We start from the raw sequence: 19,291 nt of genomic DNA on the forward strand, positions 1-19,291 counted from the left end.
GGCATATAGTGTAATTTCTATGCACAGAAGCTGCGCGTAACTGCCAAATAATGGTGCTTAAGAGGGTGTAGTAACACAGTATATAACTCTGAAATGTACATTATTTTTCAGTTTTTGGTAACCTAAACTTTTTTTAACCTCTGACCGCTTACCTTTGTACCATTTCAGGTTATTAACTAGACTTGAACTGCTGAAATTTTAATAAAAACTAGCAAAATGGGGGTGTTCTAAAACTTTTACCGGTGGTGTATGTAATTAGGCAAAATGTTCATGTGTTCAAGGTATCCATGTTGTTGACACATTGACAGTTTCTCCCATTTCAGTCATGGAATGCTGTAGGTCTTTTAGAGTTGACATTGGCCTCTCTGAGCAATGCCCTTCTTACCTGGCTACTCAGATTGGGAGAACGGCCTACCCTAAGAAGATTCTGGGTAATGCCGTATAACTTCCACTTCTAAATGATTGACTTGACTTGATACCCTTTGATACCCTTCCCCCGATCTGTACCTTTATCCTGTGGGACCGTACAGAGACAGTTGTATTTAATCTCAAATCATGTGAACTACGTTTACTGCACACAGATGGACTCTGTTGAATGTAGATGAATTCTGAAGGCAATCGGTTGCACCAGAGCTTATTTAGGAGTGTCATATCAAAGGGGGTAAATACTTTTCTAATGAAGACTTTTCAAGTTTTTTTTTTAATTGACTTGATTTTTAATGTACCTATTTTTCTTACCTTTACTATCTGCTTTGAATTTCGTCCCACACTTGAGTCTTAGACCCTTTTGCTTCGAAGGGCTTCTGTCTAGGACCTTGACTGTTACAGTATCGGTAGCATTTGATCAGGATCAGAAATTACAGTGTAAATACTCAGCAATCGGATCAAATGCTCCTCTCAGGGAGATGGTACAGAGCCAGATCAAATGCATCAGCAGCATTTGATCCTGGCAGTGTAAACGCTCGACCAGCTCAAGTTCCCCACATGCACTGCAGTGACGTTTTAAAGGCAGGCTGCAGACAACAAACCTTCACATCAGTGGAGCAGATAAGAGACCCTTGCCTACTTCCCTTATTATAAATAAAATACTGCTAAAATTAACTCTAAATGGCCTTCTACTTAATGTTATCAAACATATATAATTGTATTTTAAAATATATATTGGACATCATCCATATAGAGGGTCAATTGACCTCCCTGCCTCCACTACCAGGCACTGGAAAACCCCTGATTGCCCAATTCTGACAAGGAGGATGTGAAGCCTATTGCATCTGGATTTTTACTTCTAAATGCATCAATAAGCTTAAAATAATTTACCAAGTCTCTCAATGTCTGAGAACTGGAGTCCAGCCTGACCAATCAGCGGGACTGGCGGTCTCTCTGCTCCATAACACAATTAAAGTCACACCCTACTATGACATACCTACTACGGATGTAAATATCATTAAAAAAAATACCGTTTAAACTATTCAAATTATAACGTTAATACGTTTAACCATTAAGGAGTTAATCTGGTGGGCGATACCAAAATACCAAAAATAAAGGCAAATCTGGTAGAGGTACCGTGTGTCATAGTGGTATTGTGAGCCCCAGAAAATACCGACATGTTGCTCTCGGTTTTATATATATATATATATATAATTTAGATCAAGGTTCCCCAAAAGGTGGCCCGCCAGCATTATGGAAGCGTATTGATGCCCACCCCCCCGCTTTTAGCATATTATACACCATAACCCCCGCCCCCCACACACGCCTCTGGAGAAAACACCGCCAGCGCGCCCAGTTCCTTGCATTGCCACAAACAAACGCTGTCAGCGTTGTTTGATTTTTGTCTTCACATGAAACAGAGGGATGTTTCAGCTTCAGATGGTTCAGCATTGCGCCAGTGCTGTTGTATACCTCAGCTCTGTATTACACAGTTTACATTTAACTGTTACAGGTGTTATGTTTGTGAAATGATTCAAGGCATTACTTCTTTTAGATCACACCATCTTCAAACTATGGGTGTCCATACTGTTCTGGAGAAGGATTTGCCAAATATCATGATAACGCGAAGGGTGGTAGTTTTTTGTTTTTAATGAGTGATGGACATGTAGAACAGCCTATCCACCTGTGCCTGAAAGGTGAGATGTGCTTTGAGATGTGGAAGCTATTGCTAAGGCTACGAAACGCGGTAATAAACAAATAGATGCCATTTGAAAGCTACGTGTCTGTAGTTTCAGTTTAAAGTTTGGTGCGCTGGCGCATCGAAATTAATAATAGGGGCGAGTTTAAAGATAGCAACTAAAATATATTAATGGATTAACGGTAACGCATATACTTAACAATAAGATAAATACTTATCTTTAAACGTTTAACCGTTTAATATTTTATAACCCTAATCCATACCACATAGTAAGATAGAGGACAAAGTGTTAAATAAGTCCACCCTCCCCCCCAAGTCCGTGGGACAGTAGACATTGATAAATCTTAATTTTACACCACTCCATTCTGCATCGACACACAATAATCTTCCATTTACAACTCTTTGTACCCTGTTAATAATAAAATTACTCCCCTTTAAAAGAATGGTCACCCCTGATTACCTATTATTATTGTCTCCAGGCGATACTGAAGGACCTGCACCCCACCTATCCTCAAATGTAGTATATTTTTAATTGTAGGCTATCCCGCACTCCTGCAGCATAAATGAATCCCCTCCTCTCGAATTAAGTCCTCTGGTGTTAAGGGAAACAATATATAATGACATTACAAATAAAATAACCACATGTTTAAACATGAAATCATTTTAAATTAGTCCTTACTTTCATCATTCAACCTCCTTTTCTTCTTTCCTGGCTGATGCCACATCTCCCCTGAACACTCTCTCATCAAGGTGGTCAATGTGAAGGCTTCCACCGACTGAGATTCGAGGAAAGGGGGGGCGAAGCCGAGAAAATGAGTGCCAGCTGTTGTTATCACTCCCCATCTACCTCGCCACTAAGAGGAGGGAACAAATCCATCTTGCTCTTCTGACAGTCCTGGGTGTCTTGGGTATCCTTGTCCTCAAAGATCAGGGGGGAGGTAGAAAAGGCCTAGGAAACAAGAATCCCCTCTACTTCCCCCTTCTGGCTCAGATTTAGCCTGGGGGTGGACAGGGGGAAGCATAAAATCTGCTCCCAGAGTGGACCCCCCCAACATGATTTCCATGATAGACTGCTCCAATGATCACCCTTTTGCTTTCCTTCCTGTACAGGAGGCAGGGGTTCTTCCTCACTATTTGCCCAATTGGACTCATGTTTCCCTCCAATTGTGAGAGAAACCTTTGTCCAGCAGGGGGCATCGAACTGTATTTGACAGTCTTTTTCTTTTCCTTGCAGGGAGAGAGACGGGGAGGTGCTGGTTGACAGAGCTGCAGAGTCCTGGGTCCTTGGAGCGGTCCGGAGGCCGAGGCAAGCGGAGATTGGGACGGACCGGGAGCGACGGGGGACCTAGCCAGAGGAGTCGGCGGACTCCTCATGGAGTGGGTCCCATCCAGAAGCCCAGCCTGACCAGGACTGCTCCCCGCTGACGTCACCAGCCAGGATCCAGGAGAGGCCTCGGATTCCAGGGACCGACCAGACCGATCGGCGAACGTCCCTGAGGGAGGCCTCCTGCAGCCAGGGCCCGGACTTCTCCCCGCAAGGCCCGCTCCCTGCAAGAGCCCCGGAGGTGGAAGCTGCTCCCCAGCCAGGTGGACTTGCCCCGACCTCCGGATTGAGAGCCTCTGGACCCTTTCCCAGGTAGGAAAGTGCAGCATGGCCCAGCGAACCGCCGGTGTGAGGCGCCACAATGCAGTGCGCTTCAGCCGTGAGGCTGGAGCAGAGACCGCGGCCCTCACCCGGATGGAGTTCAGCAGGTCCGTGCTGCAGAGGGGCCTGGGCTTCGCCCCTTCTGAGCTGAACTGCGTGGTGAAACTGCCTGGACCTAGGAACGTGTTTGAGGTGAGTTTTAAGAACCCTCAAGTGCTGGAGTGTTTTTGGAACATTTACAGAGAAAAAAAGGAATGTATGCCCCTGAGTGACATTGTGGTCGACGCCCTGACCGATAGAGAAATTAAAATTGTTACTATTCAGTTTTATAACGAAGCAGTAGCAGAGTACGATGTAGAGGTATGGCTGAGGAGACACTGTGAGATCCTGTCAGAAAGTAAGAGAGTCAATGACGAGGATGGGGTTTGGACCGGTGCTCGACGGTGGCAGGTGCGCCTGCAGGTGAAAGTGGCTGCCATCGGCGGAGTACGCCACTTGCCGAGTACCGTAGTTTTAGGTGCAAATAGGGGGCTTGTCTTTTACTATGGCATGCCCAAATTGTTTTATTGTGTATAGTATTTTACATGACATTAAAAAAAACGATTCAAATTTTTTATACTTGTGATTAAAAACTTTTAAAAAACAATTCTTAAAATCACTTAAAAAAATTTAAATCTTTGTGATTTAACCAAAAAACAAAATAATTAACTTCAAATAAACAAGTGCACAAAACAACAAAACAAACGTGATTAAAGCAAAAACTGCTCACCAACATAAAAGTCAAATACATTTAAAATAACTGAAAATGCATTGGACAAAATAAAGAAACAATTAAAAAGGTAAAAATAAAAAACAAACAAAAAAGGTCCAATGCATTTAAAATTAAATCCAAAACGGACAATGTATTTGACAAAAAAATATAACAAAACTAAAACAAAAAACCCCTAAACAATTAGTGATTTAAAAACAACTAAATCTTTAAAAACAGTTAAGATTCATTTTAAAAGTCATTTTAAAAACAATCATCCATAAAATGGTTAAAAGATCTTGGACTCGGGCTCCAGCAGGGGGAACTGACCGTCCCCGGAGGTGGGTCCCATTATGGGATCCTGAGCTCCCCCAGATCTTGTATGTGCCAGTTCTTATAGGCTTCCTCCTTGCCCCTCTGATGGACCTCCAGATTGACGTAGTCCCTCACGAGCACCATGCCCCTCCGCGCGATGACAATCGGGTCCAGCTCCTGCTTATTGAATAAACAGATGTTCCGTCCCTCCCACAGGGCCTGCTTCACTGCGCAGACGACACGCCACCAGCACCTCAGGGTGGAAGATGTTAGTCCCCTGGTAGGGCCGTACAAGATCTGCTGGGCGGTCGCCCGCGCAGGAACGGCAAACCTGTGGAGGAACGGAGAAAACAGGAGCCAGACCCTGTAGGCGGAGGGGCACTCTCTAAAGATGTGAGCCTCCGTCTCCTTCCCCAGGCAACCCTTATAGGGGCAGGTGTCATAAGGAGCTATGCCCCTTCTGTGCATGAACATTCGGGTGGGGAGACACCAACTCACAGCCATCCAGGAGACATTTTTCTGCGTATTCGTGAGGCAAACGTGCGTAGCGTTAGCCCAGATAAACCGGCAGGTTTCGGGAGGGAAATCTTCTATCAGCACGACTTTATGGAGGCCTACTTCGAGCGCAAAGGCTCGGAGCGCCCTGTAGAACGGCGGGGGATCCCACGAGTGCGGCCTGGTGTTATCCATGGCGCAGAGGCCGAATGGTCTCAGGCTGCTGGCAAAATAAAAGCGGTTCATAAAACTCACCTTCTTGCCAGCAGCCTGGATGTTCTTGACCACATAAGCCAGCCCCTGCGCCTTTATCAGCCGCACAACGTCCGGGACCCCCCTGCCTCCATCCAGGGTACCCTTCACCATCTGCACTCTTTTCAGCCTTTCCATTTTGCTCCCCCAGACAAACCGAAATATAATTCGGGTCACTAGTTTTGCGATGACCTTGTCTGGGGGGAAGATCATTCCTACGTAGAGGAGTATCGGGAAGAGGATGGCCTTTACGACCAGCACCTTACCAGCCATCGTCAAGGTCCTTGTGCTCCAGCCGTGGATCTTCTTTTGGACCTTCGATATGGCCTCCTCCCAGCTCCGGGTGCCCGTGTTGGTCCCGTCGATCGTGATCCCCAGAACCTTGATAAACGGCTTCACAGGGAACACGGTCGGCGGGCCCCGGCCGACAGGCCATGCCCTGGAGAGGTAGACCTCGCTCTTGGCCTTGTTGACAACGGCCCCCGTCGCCCTGCAGAAGCCGTCCAGCAGTTCCTCGACCCTGGCCACGGACGGAGCGTCCGTGCAAACCACGGCCACGTCGTCCATGTAGGCCAGGGCCTTCAGTTGCTCTCCGCCGGAACCCGGGAGATGGAAACCTGTCACCCGGACGTCCCGGCGGATCGCCTGCATGAACGGCTCCAGACAGAGTACGTACAGCAGGGCCGACAGGGGACAACCCTGCCGGACCCCCGACCTGACCGGAAATGGTTCGGTCAGGTGGCGGTTCACAAGGACCCTGCTGCTTAGACCGCTGTAAATGATCTTAACCCATTTCCTCAGGCCAAGAGCGAGACCCATCCTCTCCATGACGAGCTGCAGGTATTCGTGGCCCACTCTGTCGAAGGCTTTCTCCTGGTCCAAGCTGATTAGGACCAGGGGAAGCCCTCTCTCGTTCGAGTAGGCCACGACATCCCTGAGCAGCATGGCGTTGTCGGCCGCCGATCTCCCCCGGGCACCACAGACCTGGTCGGGACCCACGACTTGAGGGAGTGGCCGCTGTAGCCGGAGCGTCAGTGCTTTGGCCAGTCGGTGCACAGGAGGCTGACCGGCCGCCAGTTCCTCAGATCTTTTTGGTCTCCCTTCTTGTGAAGAAGGGAGAGGATACTCTTCTTCATAGAAGGGGCCAATCTGCCCTCTCTGTACATCGACCCCAAGACCTGGGCCAGATCTTCTTTAAGCACCTCCCAAAAGATCTTATAGAACTCAGCAGGGATCCCATCGGGACCCGGTGTCCTTCCAGAGTTAAGACTCTTTATCACCTGGGAGAGTTCAGTGGTGGTGATCTCTGGATCCTCCTCCTCCTCCTCGTCCCCCTCATTGCGGGACTCCAACAGGGACAGAAAGTGATGGATCAGATTTTGATCCACCACCTTCTGATCATACAACTCCCTGTAGAAATCCCGCACCACTGTCTCAACAGCCTCTCTGCCCTTCACCTCTTGCCCCGAGGAGTCGATCATGGAGGACATTGCAGGCCGCCTCTCCTTCGTTTTCTTGAAGAAGAAGCGGCTGCATTTCTCATTGTCCTCCATGATGCGGACCCTGGAAAGGACCTTGATCTTCTCTTGCTCCTCCCGATAGAGGGCGGAGAGACTCAGTTTGACCCGAGCCACCTCCTCAGCTAGGTCGAAGCCTCTGAGCTGTAAAAGACTCAGGCGCTGGAGGCAGGCATTTAGATGGGAATATCTCGCCCGCCTCTCACGAGCTTTCCGTTTCCCCAGCTGAATGAAGTAACCCTTGGTCCTTTTCTTCACCATCTCCCACCACTCTATGGGAGAATCAAAAAGGTCCTTCAGGGTCCTCCACTCCTCGACACATCTGCTAAAGGTCTTAATAACACGAGGGTCATCGAGCAGGGAGGTGTTGAGCTTCCAGACCCCAGGCCCCGACTCCCGTGTGCTCGGGATGAGCACCTCTGTCGTCAGGAGCCTGTGGTCTGAAAAGAAGACCGCCTCTGAAGACATGGCGGTCCTCTCCAGTGGCTTAATGGGTCCAAGATCTTTTAACCATTTTATGAATGATTGTTTTTAAAATGACTTTTAAAAATGAATTTTAACTGTTTTTAAAGTTTTAGTTGTTTTTAAAACACTAATTGTTTAGGGGTTTTTTGGTTTAGTTTTGTTCTATTTTTTTGTCAAATACATTGTCCGTTTTGGATTTAATTTTAAATGCATTGGACCTTTTTGTTTGTTTTTTATTTTTACCTTTTTAATTGTTTTTTATTTTGTCCAGTGCATTTTCAGTTATTTTCAATGTATTTGACTTTTATGTTGGTTAGCAGTTTTGCTTTAATCACGTTTGTTTTGTTGTTTTGTGCACTTGTTTATTTAAAGTTAAGTTTTTTGTTTATGTTAAATCTCAAAGATTTTAAAATTTTTAAGTGATTTTAAGAATTGATTTTAAAAAGTTTTTAATCATAAGTATTAAAAATTTGAATTGTTTTTATTTGAAAAATGTAAAATACTACAAACAATAAAACAGTATTTTACGGAGGAGGACGAGATCTATCCTGGAGATGGAGGAGTCAGAAGAACTCACCCAGGTGAACAAGGGGACCAGGTCCCGACCTGCGTCGCAGAGTTCAAAGTCCTCCACGAACGCAGCGAGGTCCCTGCTAGATCTATCATTGCGGGGCTTACTTCGGTCTACATCCCTCAGAGCACCGTTGAAATCACCTGAAATGATAACTGGTAAGGTGCCAATCAGGAGCGGGCGTAGCTGAGGGAGAAAGAGGACTCTCTCTCTCTGGCTGGGGGGGGCATAGACATTGACCAGCCTCAATACAGCCCCCTTGTATTTAAAATCGAGGCTGGCCAGTCTGCCCGCCTCTATTACCTTAAATGTCTTTACCTCTATGAAGGGGTTTTTCAGGAGTACGGCAATCCCGTCCGCTCGGGACACATTGGACCCCGACCAGAAGGATTCTCCTAGGGTCCAAGTGTCCCGGAGATCTTTATATTCCTTTTGGAACGGGATGCCACACTCCTACAAACAGATGACATCCACCTTCATACCAGCCAGAGAGTTTAAAACATCGGTCCTCTTTTTCACCTCAGCAATGCTCCTCACATTCTTAAAAAAACTCTAACTAACTCATAGGGAGGGGGGCATGTATCCGAGAAGGGGGTGTCCAAGCTTATCCTTGTGCCACATACCCTGAGCACCTCTCTACCCACCCAGAGACGGGCAAAAAAGGTCCAAACACGTTCACTGGGGGTGGTTAAACAACCTTTCAAGATAAAAGAAAAAAATAAACACCGCAGTTTTTTACCAACATCTGGTACACCCTTTCCCCCCAATTCTGGGGCTCTATACAATATTTCCCTCCTCAACCTCTCTTGTTTCCCTCCCCATAAAAACTGGAACATAAGCCTCTGAACAACAACTATGCACCTACAAGGGATAGGAAAGGTAGTAGCCAAGAAATTCAAGGTAGATAAAAGTTCTGATTTTATGACCAAGATTTTTCCTGTCATGGTGAGATCTCTGTCACTCCACTGGTAAAGTTTTCTGGTAATAATAGGGATTTTGTTTTCCCAATTAATTACCTCCATCCCCTGTCCAAAAAACACACCCAGAATTTTTATTCTGTCCTTCTGCAATCGAAGCCCATGCTCCATTCTGGTCTCTCTCCAGTTATGGTAATAGAGCTCACTTTTTTCTTTGTTAATCTGTACACTAGAGGCCAAAGGAAATTGGTCACAAGTCTGCAGTGCTTTCTCTACCGAGACATTATCAACAAGCAATAGGGTAACATCATCCATATAGAGGGTCAATTTGACCTCCCTGCCTCCACTACCAGGCACAGGAAATCCCCTAATCGCCCAATTCTGACGAAGGGCACAAACAAGTGGCTCCATTGCTAAAACAAAAAGCAGCGGTGATAGTGGGCAGCCCTGTCTAACTCCTGAAGCAATATTAAATGGCTCGGATTTAAAACCATTTACTAAGACTCTACTTTTGCTGCCAGTGTACAACAAATCTACCCAAGCTCTAAAAACTGGGCCCAAGTTCATTTTCATAAGAACAGATTCTAAAAACTCATGATTTAGACGGTCAAATGCTTTCTCAAAATCTAAGGCTAAAATACAAAGGGGGAGAGAACGTTCCTCTGAAAACAAGCACACATCTCTTAGCAGGGACAGATTATCTGCCATTAAGCGGCCTGGAACCCCACAAGATTGTTCTGTGCCTAGCACTGTGGCCACAACTGGCTGTAAACGCAAGAAGAGGGCCTTGGACAAGATTTTTGTGTCCACTCCTAACAAACTGAGAGGCCTCCAATTTGTTATGTCTTGCTTATTACCCTTTTTATGAAGGAGAGAGATAACACCTTCTCTTAAGGAGTCAGGGAGCAGACCTTTTTGAAGACTGTCATTGAAGATTTGGAGTAGTGGGTTACAAAGCAGATCCCAAAAGGCACAATAAAACTCTTTCGGGAGGTCATCAGCACCTGGAGATTTATCATTTTGCATACTCTCTACCGCCTTCCTCAGCTCCTCAACTGTGAGCTCTTTCTCCAAGCTGTCCCTGTCCACCTTACTCAAAGTTTGTTCTATTTTAGATAAAAAGGGGGAAACAGAATCCTTTTCTACTTGTGAGGGGCTGTATAACTTGGTGTAAAATGCCTCAACATAGGAGAGCATATCCCTGGAATCTGCCATTTCTCTCTGTTCTTCATCCACTATACTCTCCATAATGGTTTTTGAGCGTGCCACCTTCCTAAAAAAGAAACGGGTACACTTTTCATTTTCTTCTAGGAATTGTACTCTGCTCCTTAACAAGGTACCTCGGCTTCTCTCTTCAGCAATCCTCATCATATCTTTCTTTAGATTAGCGATATCCACGGCAACATCAAAGCCGCTATGCAGCATGGTGTAATAACGCTGTAGTTTTCCCTGTTTTCTGGCTAAAAAGGCTCTCTGTCTAGCTGCAACCTTACGCCCCTCCGCAATAAAAAAGGCCTTGGTTCTCCCTTTTACCTCCTCCCACCATTCTCCCATTGTCCCATATAAAAATTGTAAGGATGACCACTGGGTTAATTTTTCCTTGTAACGATCTACTATTTTAGGGTTTTCTAATAATTTTAGGTTTAATTTCCAAATACCCGGGCCAAAAGCAGCACCCCCCTGGAATCTCACTTGACAATCCAATGCCTGGTGGTCAGTAAAACATGCTGGCTGAAGAGAGGCATCAATGATATGGACCCTTACCGACGCAAATACAAAATCAATTCGGGAGCTAGTACTGCGTCCCGACCACGTAAACCCTGGGGAGCTAGGGTGTTTACTTCTATATGCGTCAACTAGTTTAAAATCTTTCAATATGTCATTAAATAAGTGGGAGCTAGAATCTAATTTTACTGCAGATACGGACTGCCGATCTTTTCTGTCCAAAATACAGTTAAAATCCCCTCCCACAATGACATCCCTCCCACACAACAACAGGGGAGACAAGGCCCTAAAAAGATCACCCCGGCCCGTCACATCTGTAGGGCAATAAACATTATTTAACCTGATTAGATTTCCTCTCAATACAATGTCCACGCACAGCAATCTCCCATCGATCACACTCTGTACCCTTTCAATGTTGGGGGTCCCCCCTTTAAAGAGTATAGCAACCCCTGAAGCCCTATTGTTATTATCATCAGACCACACAGACATCCCCCCAGTCCACATGTCCTCAAACTTCTTATATTTATCTTGATAAGTCAGACCACATTCTTGCAACATGAACACATCCCCTCTACCCTGGAGAAAGAAATCAAAGACAGCCTGGCACTTGACTCCGTCATTAATCCCCCGAGTGTTTAAGGAGACTATATTCAGAGACATAAGCAGAAAAGAAAAGATTATCTTAGCCATAGACATAGTCTAACATGTACCTTCAATTACTGCCCTTCTTTTCTTCTTTTTCTTTTTTAGAGAGGCTTGCCATTGCTTCTCTGTGGACTCTAGCATCAACGTCGTGCTGGTAAATGCTTTTACAGATGCAGTTTCAAGAAAAGCCGGTGAGCTGGAAGCTGAAGAATGCCAGCTCTCTTCACTGTCTGTAAAATCTTCGGTCTCCCTCCTGTGAGAGGAGAGAGGAGAGGGCTTTCTTTTCTTAGTGTCCTGATGGAGGGCGTTCTGAGAGGGCCAAGGCAGGTGGCTCACATCTACGTGAGCTCTGGGCTCCATATTTTCATCTCCTTTGTTGGTGGAATCATCAAGCTCAATGGCACTGGAAGATGGAAGGTTACTGAAATCAATTCCCAGGCCAGAACCTCTACATAGTGTGTCCATGAAGTCTTGTACTAGGGTCTGAGTGTCCACCTGCTGTGTGGAATCCCAGTCTTGTTCACCCTGGCCAAGGGATAAAGAGAACAAGTCCTTGGTATTCTCCAGACTAGTCACTGCACTTGATTCTGTTTCACTTTGTTTGGGGGCTACTAACAGGTGAAGGTCAGGCGGAGGTTCAAGATCAGCAGGATGTTGTGCTGTAGGTGTTATCTGGTCTAGTTGTGCACTCTTTGAGGGCTGTTGCTGCTGTACTCCATCCGCAAGCTGTAGTAAAGCCAGTTCTGGGTCTGCATTCATTAAAAATGTTGCAGAAAGTGTGCCAATTGCTGAAAAAGGCTTGGCTAGGTCTGCGTTTTCTTCAGGCTGTTCTAGTTGGAGTTCATCTACAGGCAATATAGCCCGTTTACCAACAGAGGGCAAAATGTTTGCAGATTGAAAGGAGGTTTGGGGCATTGGCTCAGGTGCTTGGGGGAGATTTATTTGAACGACCTCCTGGTCTGGCTCGTCACTATTTGATTCAACTGTTATTCCCCTTCTTTTAACAGGCTTGTGCATTTCAACCATAATATTAGATTTAACTTTGTTAGCATAGGCATAGGGGCAATTTTTAAACACATGCTCTTGAGAGCTGCACAGATTACATTTTAAAGGTTTCGTGCAATTTGAGGCCAAGTGACCCTTCTCTCCGCATATTTTGCAACTCACTATGGTACAAGTTGCTGCAAAATGTCCTACAGTTCCACAGCGTCGACAAACTTTCGGTTGCCCCAAATAAAACACATAACCCCGACATGCTCCAATCTGAATGGTCGATGGTAAATGACACAAGCCTCCATTCACAGTGTCTTTATTCAGTCTCACTTGAAACCTATAAGCCCCGGTTTTAACTCCATCAGCATCTCTCACACTGCTCCCATGATATACAGAGCAGTACTGAGCAAGCCAAGTATAAATATCTTCCATTTTTGCCAGCTCAGAAAACATAAGCACATTAATAGTTTTTCTCTCTCTTACAGTCAATGGAACAATACTAATTTTTTCAAATACTGGGACGACTTCTTTTTTCTGTTCAAACAAATCAATGCACTTCTCAAATAGAGGGTATGTCGTAAAAACCACTTCAAAGGCTTTCTGACCTGTTAAGACAAAAATGTAGTCCAGATGTCGGGGTTCCATGGCCAGCTCCTTCTGCAAAACTTCTCTGCTAAACTGCATTCGATCCATAGTCAAATCCTGGGCAAGCTCAAACCGGACTGCATTCCGGCGCATCCCGTAGGACGACATTCTCAGCAAAAAGACGACGATGTCCTCAGGTCTGGATGATGTTCACAAAGGTAAAAAAAAATCTGTTCTGCATCATAATCATGGTGTCTCCCCTGCCAGGTAAGTATGAGTTGGAAAAGCGACCCATGCCACGGGCGCCTGGCACGACCCCATCACCATCCCAGGGTGGGTAAAATGTCAGCTCGATGCTCAAGGGTCATGTGATCAAACATTTCTTGCAGTGTTCAGGCCTGCCTCCTGTGACACTGAGGGTCATCTTGTAATTGTCGTTTTTGCCTGGATGTCTTGAAATTCTGAAGAACTAAATGAGGATAAGCGTTTTCCCATGACGCTCTCTGGCCCCGCCCCTCCCGGCGGGCGGCCGCGATGGCCAAAGCCCCGGCTTTTCATTTGGGAACACTGGTGGACGTTCCCCCGTCAATTCCACGGAGGAAATATTTGTTGTCATTGGCTGGGAGGGATCATCAGTGCTATTCCAATTATATGGGAACAGCAGAGAGGGAGAGACTGAGACGTAGAGATGAACATTGATAGAAAGGCAGGGAGAAGAATGGGAGAGAGATTCAAAACAATCATTCTAGAAAAGAAAGCAGAGAAACTATTTGCCAGCTGACAAGGAGCCACGGCACCACACCACACCAGGTATATGAGCACTTTGAGAGAGCATTTCTCATCGCTTATGGCCATACCACCCTGAATATCAACCGATCTCGTCTGATCTCGCAAACTAAGCAGGCTCAGGTCTGGTCAGTACTCGGATGGGAGAGTGCCTGGGAATACCAGGTGCTGTAAGCTTTTTCACACTGTTGACAGCAGGGGGCACCCATTCCTCACACCTCACTTGTATTTTCTCCTCCATGCGTGCCTCTCGCACAAACAGAAAAAAAACAAAAAGCTCCGTAAACACGTGCAGCCCACCCACTCATGCGGAAAGGAGCGGAGCGAAGCAATAACGATCTGTTTTTCATCGTACAGGAATGATGATACTATTTTATTGGATTTAGTATTTTCTTTTCATCAATAAAAACAATTCAATTTTTAATACTTGTGATTAAAATCATTTAAAATATCAATTCATAAAATCACTTAAAATTTTTAAAATCTTGTGATTTTTAACAAAACTAAAACAATTAACTTTAAAATAAACGTGCTCAAATCAAATAAACAAAACGTGATAAAAGCAAAAAATTGCACACCAACAAAAGAGTCAGATACATTGAAAATAACTGAAAATGCATTGAACAAATTAAAAAAACAATTAAAAAGGAAAAAATAAAAAACAAACAAAAAAAGTCCAATGCATTTTAAATTAAACCCAAAACGGTCAATGTATCTGACAACAAAATATAACAAAACTATACCTACAAAACCCTAAACAATGTGATTTAAAAACAACTAAATCTTTAAAAACAATTAAGATTCGTTATTTAAAATCTTCTTTTAAAAACAATCATTCATAAAATCTTTAAAAGATCTTTAAAAGATCTTGGACTCGGGCTCCAGCAGGGGGAACTGACCGTCCCCGGAGGTGGGTCCCATCATGGGATCCAGAGCTCCCTCAGATCTTGTATGCGCCAGTTCTTATAGGCTTCCTCCTTGCCCCTCTGATGGACCTCCAGATTGACGTAGTCTTTTACAAACACCATGCCCCTCCGTGCGATGACGATCGGGTCCAGCTCCTGCTTATTGAACAAACAGATGTTCCGTCCCTCCCACAGTGCCTGCTTCACTGCGCAGACGACACGCCACCAGCACCTCAAGGTAGATGTAGAGATTCCCTTGGCTGGACCGTATAGGATCTGCTGGGCGGTCGCCCGCGCAGGAACGGCGAACCTGTGGAGGAACGGAGAAAACAGGAGCCAGACCCTGTGGGCGGAGGGGCACTCACTAAAGATGTGAGCATCCGTCTCCTTCCCCAAACAACCCTTATAGGGGCAGGTGTCATAAGGAGCTATGCCCCTTCTGTGCATGAACACTCGGGTGGGGAGACACCGACTCACAGCCATCCAGGAGACATCTTTCTGCGTGTTCGTGAGGCAAACGTGCGTAGCGTTAGCCCAGATAAACCGGCAGGTTTCGGGAGGGAAATCTTCTATCCGGCTGGTCTCCTGGGCAGATCTCATCTGACTACAGATGGTCTTGTAATCCCAGGAGGCCAGCACGACTTTATGGAGGCCTACTTCGAGCGCAAAGGCTCGGAGCGCCCTGTAGAACGGCGGGGGATCCCACGAGTGCGGCCTGGTGTTATCCATGGCGCAGAGGCCGGATGGTCTCAGGTTGCTGGCAAAATAAAAGCGGTTCATGAAACTCACTTTCTTGCCAGCATCCTGGATGTTCTTGACCACATAGGCCAGCCCCTGCGCCTTTATCAGCCGCACAACGTCCGGGACCCCCCTGCCTCCATCCAGGGTACCCTTCACCATCTGCACTCTTTTCAGCCTCTCCATTTTGCTCCCCCAGACAAACCGAAATATAATTCGGGTCACTAGTTTTGCGATAACCTTGTCTGGGGGGAAGATCATTCCTACGTAGAGGAGTATCGGGAAGAGGATGGCCTTTACGACCAGCACCTTACCAGCCATCGTCAAGGTCCTTGTGCTCCAGCCGTGGATCTTCCTTTGGACCTTTGCTATGGCCTCCTCCCAGCTCCGGGTGCCCGTGTTGGTCCCGTCGATCGTGATCCCCAGAACCTTGATGAACGGCTTCACAGGGAACACGGTCGGCGGGCCCCGGCCGACAGGCCATGCCCTGGAGAGGTAGACCTCGCTCTTGGCCTTGTTCACAGCGGCCCCCGTCGCCCTGCAGAAGCCGTCCAGCAGTTCCTCGACCCTGGCCACGGACGGAGCGTCCGTGCAGACCACGGCCACGTCGTCCATATAGGCCAGGGCCTTCAGTTGCTCTCCGCCGGAACCCGGGAGATGGAAACCTGTCACCCGGACGTCCCGGCGGATCGCCTGCATGAACGGCTCCAAGCAGAGGACGTACAGCAGGGCCGACAGGGGACAACCCTGCCGGACCCCCGACCTGACCGGAAATGGTTCGGTCAGGTGGCGGTTCACAAGGACCCTGCTGCTTAGGCCGCTGTAGATGATCTTGACCCACTTCCTCAGGCCAAGAGCGAGACCCATCCTCTCCATAACAAGCTGCAGGTATTCGTGGCCCACTCTGTCGAAGGCTTTCTCCTGGTCCAAGCTGATTAGGACCAGGGGAAGCCCTCTCTCATTCGAGTAGGCCACGACATCCCTGAGCAGCATGGCGTTGTCGGCCGCCGATCTCCCCCGGGCACCACAGACCTGGTCGGGACCCACGACTTGAGGGAGTGGCCGCTGCAGCCGGAGCGTCAGTGCTTTGGCCAGTATCTTGTAGTCGGTGCACAGGAGGCTGACTGGCCGCCAGTTCCTCAGATCTTTCGGGTCTCCCTTCTTGTGAAGAAGGGAGAGGATACTCTTCTTCATCGAAGGGGCCAATCTGCCCTCTCTGTACATCGACCCCAGGACCTGGCCCAGATCTTCCTTAAGCACCTCCCAAAAGATCTTATAGAACTCAGCAGGGATCCCGTCGGGACCCGGTGTCCTTCCAGAGTTAAGACTCTTTATCACCTGGGAGAGTTCAGTGGTGGTGATCTCTGGATCCTCCTCCTCCTCCTCGTCCCCCTCATTGCGGGACTCCAACAGGGACAGAAAGTGATGGATCAGATTTTGATCCACCACCTTCTGGTCGTACAACTCCCTGTAGAAATCCCGCACCACTGTCTCAACAGCCTCTCTGCCCTCCACCTCTTGCCCCGAGGAGTCGATCATGGAGGACATTGCAGGCCGCCTCTCCTTCGTTTTCTTGAAGAAGAAGCGGCTGCATTTCTCATCGTCCTCCATGATGCGGACCCTGGAAAGGACCTTGATCTTTTCTTGCTCCTCCCGATAGAGGGCGGAGAGACTCAGTTTGACCCGGGCCACCTCCTCAGCTAGGTCGAAGCCTCTGAGCTGTAAAAGACTCAGGCGCTGGAGGCGGGCGTTTAGATGGGAATATCTCGCCCGCCTCTCGCGAGCTTTCCGTTTCCCCAGCTGAATGAAGTAGCCCTTGGTTCTTTTCTTCATCATCTCCCACCACTCTATGGGAGAATCAAAAAGGTCCTTCAGGGTCCTCCACTCCTCGAGGCATCTGCTAAAGGTCTTAATCACACGAGGGTCATCGAGCAGAGAGGTGTTGAGCTTCCAGACCCCAGGCCCCGACTCCCGTGTGCTCGGAATGAGCACCTCTGTCGTCAGGAGCCTGTGGTCTGAAAAGAAGACCGCCTCCGAAGACATGGCGGTCCTCTCCAGTGGCTTGCTGAGGAGGACGAGATCTATCCTGGAGAAGGAGGAGCCAGAAGAACTCACCCAGGTGAACAAGGGGACCAGGTCCCGACCTGCGTCGCAGAGTTCAAAGTCCTCCACGAACGCAGCGAGGTCCCTGCTGGATCTATCGTTGCGGGGCTTACTCCGGTCTACATCCCTCAGAGCACAGTTGAAATCACCTGAAATGATAACTGGCAAGGTGCCGATCAGGAGCGGGCGTAGCTGAGGGAGAAAGAGGACTCTCTCTCTCTGGCTGGTGGGGGCATAGACATTGACCAGCCTCAATACAGCCCCCTTGTATTTAAAATCGAGGCTGGCCAGTCTGCCCGCCTCTATTACCTTAAATGTTTTCACAGTTAAGAAGGGGTTTTTCAGGAGTACGGCAATCCCGTCCGCTCGGGACACATTGGACCCCGACCAGAAGGATTCTCCTAGGGTCCAAGTGTCCCGGAGATCTTTATATTCTTTTTGGAACGGGATGCCGCACTCCTGTAAACAAATAATGTCTGCCTTCATTCCAGCCAGAGAGTTTAAAACATCGGTCCTCTTTTTCACCTCAGCAATGCTCCTCACATTAATTGAAATAATGGTTAATGCCATAATGGCTGTGAGGGCAATTACCCGCTCCGTAACAATCATGTAAAGAAACCTTTCTCTTCCCCACTCCTCTCTTCTCCCTCACCTAGCTTAGCGCTAGCACCCATCATTTCAATCATTTGCCTCACCGCTTGATCCTCTAGGAAGACTATGGGGGGGGCTCGGCTCCCGCCACCCGGTAAGGCGGGCAAAACTCCACTGGGCTCAGGGCCCGTGGTGCTGGAGGTTCTCCCTGGTTCCTTTGAGGCCGAGGCCCGACGAACAGATGGCAGGGCAGAGGCTTTATGTACAACTGGGAAGGAAACTGTGTAGACCCCGCTAGTTGTTCTTTTAACTAATGGTGGGGGAGGGGGTGGTTTCTCCCTTCCCGGCTGTCTGCCAATATTCCACGGAGGAAATATTTGTTGTCATTGGCTGAGAGGGATCATCAGTGCTATTCCAATTATATGGGAACAGCAGAGAGGGAGAGACTGAGACGTAGAGATAAACATTGATAGAAAGGCAGGGAGAAGAATGGGAGAGAGATTCAAAACAATCATTCTAGAAAAGAAAGCAGAGAAACTATTTGCCAGCTGACAAGGAGCCACGGCACCACACCAGGTATATGAGCACTTTGAGAGAGCATTTCTCATCGCTTATGGCCATACCACCCTGAATATCAACCGATCTCATCTGATCTCGCAAACTAAGCAGGCTCAGGCCTGGTCAGTACTCGGATGGGAGAGTGCCTGGGAATACCAGGTGCTGTAAGCTTTTTCACACTGTTGACAGCAGGGGGCACCTATTCCTCACACCTCACTTGTATTTTCTCCTCCATGCGTGCCTCTCACACAAACAGAAAAAAAACAAAAAGCTCCGTAAACGCGTGCAGCCCACCCACTCATGCGGAAAGGAGCGGAGCGAAGCAATAACGATCTGTTTTTCATCGTACAAGAATGATGAGGGGAGAGCGCGAACGCAGTCCCCCACTACCAGAAATTTTGCAGTCGAGATTCCCACATTTGGGGAATTCGCAGGGGTCAGCACAACCGGAGTGCAATGGCCGAGCCTCGCCCTGGGTGAACCACCTTCATGATCATGGTATCTCCCCTGCCAGGTAAGTATGAGTTGGAAAGGCGACCCATGCCACGGGCGCCTGGCACGACCCCATCACCATCCCAGGGTGGGTAAAATGTCAGCTCGATGCTCAAGGGT

The 19,291-nt window shown here is 47.6% G+C and overlaps 1 non-coding gene and 2 pseudogenes across 1 annotated transcript; 2 read left to right on the top strand and 1 right to left on the bottom strand.

The window, feature by feature from the left end:
- The first annotated feature begins 13,841 nt into the window (after positions 1–13,841).
- Positions 13,842–13,961, top strand: LOC136763653 (uncharacterized; annotated as a pseudogene).
- A 4,769-nt stretch (positions 13,962–18,730) lies between these two features.
- LOC136763743 (uncharacterized) lies at positions 18,731–18,850 on the top strand (annotated as a pseudogene).
- A 187-nt stretch (positions 18,851–19,037) lies between these two features.
- On the bottom strand, positions 19,038–19,201 carry LOC136763677 (U1 spliceosomal RNA). Its single transcript, XR_010821006.1, has one exon. It is a non-coding gene; the product is annotated as a U1 spliceosomal RNA (small nuclear RNA).
- Between the last annotated feature and the right edge of the window lie 90 nt (positions 19,202–19,291).

The sequence above is a fragment of the Amia ocellicauda genome, chromosome 11, assembly GCF_036373705.1.
Source record: "Amia ocellicauda isolate fAmiCal2 chromosome 11, fAmiCal2.hap1, whole genome shotgun sequence".
Lineage (NCBI taxonomy): Eukaryota > Metazoa > Chordata > Actinopteri > Amiiformes > Amiidae > Amia > Amia ocellicauda.